Source organism: Lepus europaeus, chromosome Y (assembly GCF_033115175.1).
Source record: "Lepus europaeus isolate LE1 chromosome Y, mLepTim1.pri, whole genome shotgun sequence".
Lineage (NCBI taxonomy): Eukaryota > Metazoa > Chordata > Mammalia > Lagomorpha > Leporidae > Lepus > Lepus europaeus.
In genome coordinates this window covers 24,497,877-24,504,037 of record NC_084851.1, presented here as the reverse complement: position 1 = coordinate 24,504,037, position 6,161 = coordinate 24,497,877, and the positions used below count along the sequence as shown (strand labels likewise).

The 6,161-nt window shown below is 69.3% G+C and overlaps 1 pseudogene; it reads right to left on the bottom strand.

The window, feature by feature from the left end:
• Nucleotides 1–443: 443 nt before the first annotated feature.
• On the bottom strand, nt 444–1,102 carry LOC133754164 (neurturin-like; annotated as a pseudogene).
• Nucleotides 1,103–6,161: the final 5,059 nt, after the last annotated feature.

Here is a 6,161-nt window from a genome sequence, read left to right as displayed (position 1 = left end):
CTGTGATCTGTTGCTCCTGTTCCTTACAGCTTAAGCCTTAAATATAACTTTAGACCATGTTTTCTACTCTACTGAGAGATTCTTTGTAGCTTTGCAAATGGCATCTCAAGCTCAGCAAATCTGAAATGAAAACCATAGCATTCATTCTTCTTTTATGCTTGCATAAGGCATTACTATTTTCCTTGGACTCCTTCCTCTTTCATGTAATAAAGTCATCTGTTGTCAAATCCTGTTACTTCTATGACCTCACTTTTAAATCTTTATTCTACATTGTATTTACATGCAGAGTATAAAATGAGGAGTGGCTGCCCTTTAAATTTTTTTCCGAGGAGTTCCCACGCTTTAGCTCAAGGCAGTTATCGCGAGAGTCCCCCGGCCGCGAGACGTTCCTCTGCCCACGCGCAGTCCATAGCGACATCCTGTCGGGGCCCGGTGAGGTAGGGTCACACGCAGGCGCACTCTCGCGCCTACAGCTCGAGCACCCTGTGGTAGCGGCTGTGCAGGTCCAGGAAGGACACCTCCTCATAGGCCATCGGGCGGCAGCTGGGCTGCGCGCGCACGTGCTCCCGCTGTGTGCGCCACTGGTGGCGCAGGCGCCGCAGCCCGAGCTCGTGGACGCGGGTGGCCGCCTCTCACGCGCCTGCGCAGTAGAGTAACAGCGCCATCTCTTCCGACGCGTAGCCCAGGCCCAGCTCGCTCACGCACACGACAAGCTCCGGCAGCCCGCATGACCGAGCGCCGGAGCGTGGGAGCGCGCCGCCGCCCAGGCCCTGCCGGAAGGCGTGGACCTGGGGCCGGCCCGCCCACGGCGTCAGCTCGCGCAGCTCCAAGGCGTCCGGCGCGCCCTGCAGCAGTGCCCGGTACTGGGCCAGGCGGTCAATCCGGGCGTCCAGGGTCCCAAGCGGACGGCGCAGCTGGGCCAGCGCGGGTCCGAGGCCCTCTCGGCACATCCAGACGGTCAGCAGAGAACTGCACAGCGCCCAGGCCAAGGCCGCCGCCTTCCAGCGCTGCAGGCTGGGCCTGCGGGCAGGGGAGGGTCAGCCGCGCGCCGCGGACACAGCCGGGCCCCCTGGCTTCGGAGGGCTCCTGCTTCCTGATCCATGGCGCCCAAGGGAGATGCAGGAAGGAACCACCGAGCCAGGTTGCGGGGTGCTGGGCTGTGTGCCAGGGTGCAGGGAAGCCACCCGATGGAGGGAGGGAGTGGCTCCAGGGTGCTTCCCCCAGGAGCTGATGACAGAGTCCAGGCATGACAGAAGGTAGGCGCTTGCCCAGCACCAGTGCTAGGCCCGAGGCTGGACCAAGCTCCGGGTCTCCTAGCAACAGCGCGGCTGCAGCCTGCTGTCCGGGGCAGGAGCGTCCCCAGCAGATGGCGCTGTGGGGCCGGGGTGCCCCAGGAGGCAGGCTCTGTTCCCTGCCCAGAGAGGCCCTGGGGGCCTTCCCGCCCCTTCCCCAGCCTCTGAGCAAGGCGAGCCCCTCGCAGGGCTTCTCCAGCGGCCTTGCCTTCCCTCCCTCCTCATTCCCATTCCCCGCGCGCAGCGCCTCCTCCGGGAAGCCGCCCCTGACCTCCGCCCCTCCCCCAGCCGCAGGCCAGCGCAGGGGCCGGCACTCTGCGCAGGGAGCGCACCGTTTGCATTCCCTGTCTGGCCGCCTAGTGTCGGCCATGAAGCTTGGCGGCCGGACAGGCGTACATATTTACACGCGGCGCTGCAAGCCCAGGCAGATGTTGGGGCGCCCTGATGCGCACACCGCGGGCACGCGCTTATCTGTGCATGCCAGCTGAATTTCGTTTGCATACATTTGCATCTCACTTGCGCACGATTTGCATGGGCAGGGACTGGACCCGCCTCTCCCCCCTCCCCTCATTGGTACCCTTATCCCCGCGAATGCGGGGCGCGGGAGCAGCTCTCCACCGGTTGGGTCACTCCCCAAATGCCCCCAACGACGAAGGCTGGGCCGGGCTGGAGCCAGGAGCCAGGAGCTCCACCCGGGGCTCCCATGGGCGCCAGGGACCCCCCAGCTCCTGGTCCATCACCGCTGCCTCCCCGGCGTGCATTCGCAGGGAGCTGGGATGAGGGGCAGAGCTGGGGCTGGAGGTGTGGGGTGCAGGGGTCTCAGCCGCCGGGCTAATGTCCACCCCACACCCAGGGTCCCTGTTCCCTGGGGCACCAGACCCGGGCGTGCAGAGGCCCTGGGGCAGCAGGCCTAGGCTCTGGAAGGGGGCGTTTCCTCCCCGAGCCTGGGGCCGACCCCGCACCCTGTGCCCAACCCCAGTCCATAACTGCTCGCAGAGGGAACCTGGCAACCCGACGGGAGCCCCCAGGTGCCGCTGACTCCCGGGTCCGCACTGAACGGGCGGAGAGGTCCAGGCCCAGGCCTGTGAAGTTTGTCCAAGACCGGAGCGGGAAACGCCCTCGTCAGGGGACAGGGCACCTCGGGCCGCGGCTGCCCACCACTGCCAGGGGTGAGAGTGACCGAGAGACCCCCCCCAGCTACGGCGGGGAGGGCTGACAAGCCTGCGTAGCAAAGGCCTCTCCATGTGGGGGTCACCGTGGGGGCCCGGGGAGCCAAGGCACGGGCACGCCCACCTGGGCATTGCCCACTAGAGGCGTCTGGGCCACATCTCTGCTTCTGGCTGGAGCCCGTGGCATCCCGAGTGCTGGGGCGGAGCGGGAGGGGAAACTGAGGCTGGGCAGGTCCTGCCAATCCACGGCTTCCTCGCTGGTGTGGGCGGACCTTGCTCGCCTCCCCTAGGCCGGGGGACACCCTGGAGCCCCTCCCCAGGGAACACCCCCCAGGCAGGCCGGCCACCGTGACTTCTCCCAGGGAGAGAACTCCTACATGTCCCGCAGCGCCCTGCCTCCGAAACCCCTCCCCCAGGAAGCTGCCCTGCTCCCCTGTCTACTGGGCCAGGACATCTGGGGCTCAGGGGACCTCTCCCTTCCCTTAGCCCCGGGGCGGCTGCCACTACACAGACGCACGCGCCCGGCCTCGGTTTCCCCATCTGCGGGCGGCCCCTTGGGGATTCCCTGGGGTTCCACGGATGGGGAAACCTAGGGCCCTTGAGGGACGGGCCCTGCCCACGGCGAGACTCCGTGGCTCCATGGAACAAGGCAGACTCTGCAGCCACTAGATGCTGCCCCTCCCCCACGGGCGGGTGGGAGGAGGGGGCCATGGCAGCTGCAGCACATCTGGGGCAAACCAGGAACATGTGGCGGTGCATCTGTTCCCGGAGCCGGGGGCCAGCCTGGGGGTCGCCTCTTGTGGGAGGGGCGGCAGACCAGCACCCCCAGCTGCCTCCGCCCTGCTGCTCCAGGCCACAGCCCCTGCCCGGTGTCTCCGGGTGAAGGGAGGCGGCACCGCGTCCCCGTGACCCAGGGAAGTCCCTGTGGCTTTGAGCTCAGGACGGACGTTCCTGGACACGAGAGCGGCTCGAGGGTCAGCTCGGTGGAGGCGGCCGCCTGGGGCTTAGGTACAGGTGGCCAGGGAAGCTCCTGCCCACCCCTCAAAGCCCCATGCCCAACGCCCCCTCTTCCACAGCCGGATTGGGGCTTTGTGGAGCCACCCCCTGCTGCCTCCCCAGGGGCGCATTAGCAGGACCTGGGCGGGGGGAGTGGAGGAGCCCAGATGGAAGCCGCACCCTGGTGCGGGATGTGGGGGTCCCAGGCGGGGCTCAGTCGCCTTGGTCACAGCTCCACCCTCTTGGGCTCCTTCTCAGCCTCTCTCAGCCAAGGACCCCGCCCAGTCTCCTTGGCCCCGCCCAGTCTCCTTGGCCCCCGCCCCAGTCCCCTAGGCCCCTCCCCTGGCCTCCTCGGCTCCGCCCCAGTCTCCTGGGCTCCACCTATCCAGGGCAGGAAGCTCGGGTTCAGAGGCAGAGCTCCTCGCCCCAGGCCACACAGCGCAAAGGGGGCTCAGCGGGGGACTGCACCCCCACCCCCTGGAGCCCCAGGCGGGGCTGGGAGCAGAGAGGCCCAGGGCCCGGTGTGAGGAGGGGGACAGGGCACCCCAGAGCATAGAATGGGCAAGGGAGGGGCCCACAGGGCAGGGGCCACAGGGCTGGGGGCCACCACCCCATGAGGGGACAGGCTCTGAAACACAGGGGAGGCCGGTTCAGTGTTGGCCATGCGAGAACCCGGACCGAGACGAGGCCGCCATGCCGGGGTGCGTGTGTGTGTGTGTGTGCAGGCCTGAGGTCTGCTCAGAGGAGGAGGCATACAGGTGAGACAGGAGGGCAGGAAAGAGGCCTTCAGGGAAGGTCTGGGTGGGCGGGTGGGGGCCCGCAGCCCTGTAGCTGCGGTGCGTGTGTGGGCTTGCGTGTGCATGGCAGAGCGGTGGCGTCTCTCTTGGTTCCTAGTTTCATGCCGGGTGAGTGGGGCTGGCCCTGGGCCCCGCAGGTGTGGGGTGGGGGCGGGCCGTGACGGGATCAGCCTGATGAGGCCTAACATGGCTGAGCCGCGGGGGCACGGCCCCCGGGGAACATGGCCGGAAGTGTGGGGCCTAACCCCGCCCAGCTACCCGGGAACCCAGCCCCCCCCCCCCCCCCCCCCCATGCTCCATGGCCGGGTCTCCGGGCTTCGTGTGGCTGAGGCCGCAAAGGGGCCGCTGGAACAATACCTCCCTCCCACACTCGCAGGACACATCGATGGTGCCATACCCAGCCGTGCCGTCTGCCCTCTTCTGACCTCTGTGTGTGCCATCGCTGTCCCCTCTTCTCCAACCCAGAAAACTCCTGTTCACCCCTCAGAGCCCCAGCGTCTAAGGCCCTCCCCCTGGGAGTCCGCCCTGACCCTGGCACCCTGAGAGGTCCTCCCTTTGGGCTCTGTGTCCTTGAGGGCCGGGGCCCAGGAGCGCTGACTCCACACAGCTCTGGCGCCCGACTCTTCCCCAGACATCTGGAGCCGTCCTGTGCCTGGCTCCTGACCGCAGCCCTGCAGGTCCCTGGGGCCTGGCCAGGACCACCGGGTGGTGGAATCACACAAGGAGCCCGCGACCAGGGGAGGCCTGGGTTTCTCCCCCGCACCCGGCGAGCAGCTCTGTGCAGACCCCGGGGGCGGCCGGGCCCCCGGGCAGGGAGCTGGGGGTGGGGGTGGGCGAGGCTGGGGGACAGAAGCCCAGCCCGTGTGGCCCACTGGGGCTCTGGGCCTGGGGGGCCAGGACAGAGTCTGGGAGGGCGGGGGTCCGGCCTGGCCCTGACCCGCGGTGCCAGCCGCGCCGCGCCCCCAGCACAGGCCGTTTCTCTGTAGCCCCAGCCCTGCCCACTGGCTGCAGCCTCTCGCGACCCCCATCCCTCGCAACCCAGGAGCCGTCTCCGGGGCACAGGGGGTCCCGCCCCTCCGGAGTCACCTCGGATGGCCGCACAGCCTCGCCCCCGTCGGATCCCGCCTTTGCCCTTAAGGGACCAACCCCCCGCTCCACGCCCTCAGGCTGCGGAGCCCAGACCTGGTGCTCCCCGAGGACACCGTGTCCCAGGCCGCGGTGGCGCGCAGGGAGCGCGCCCCTGACAGGTGTTTCGCTCTGCGCGCAGCTGGGCGGCGCTTTAGCGGCTGGGGAGGGGCCCCGCTGTCCCTGCTCCCACCCTCCAGGGCGGCGCACGTGGGGGTCTGAAGCGGCAGAGGCGCGCGCGCCCCGTCGGCCCCGGGCCACCCCCGCCGGACCCCGGCGCCAGACAGGGACCTGCGCGCATGGCGGACCTGCCGCACCCCCCCCCCCGACCCCCCCTCACTCGCTCGCCCGCCCCAGACCAGGAGCCGAGCCACGGGGCCCCCGCAGTCCGCACCCCCAGCCTCAGCCCCGCGTGAGGGCCGGGCCGTCCGCTCGCGCCGCTCCCCTGCGCGCCCCCTTGCTCACCTGCTCCGGGCATGGGGCTGCCCGTCAGTGGCGGCCGCGCCGACCCAGCCCCTGCCCCTGCCGCTGCGACCTCCATCCGGGCCGCTGGGCCCGCGGCGCCCGGGGGGGACCTGGGCCGGAGGAGGTGGCCGCGGGGGGGGGGGGGGCGCGGCGCGGCCCGGCCCATGGGGGCGCACGGATGGTGCAGGCAGCCTGGGCACGCGGCTAGGGGCTCCTGGGCGGTGGCGCGAGGGGCCCGGGCGATCCGAGCGGCTCCAGGATGCGCGCTCTCCCGCCGCAGAAGGCTAGGCCGGCGCCAAAATTTATTTTTATAATAA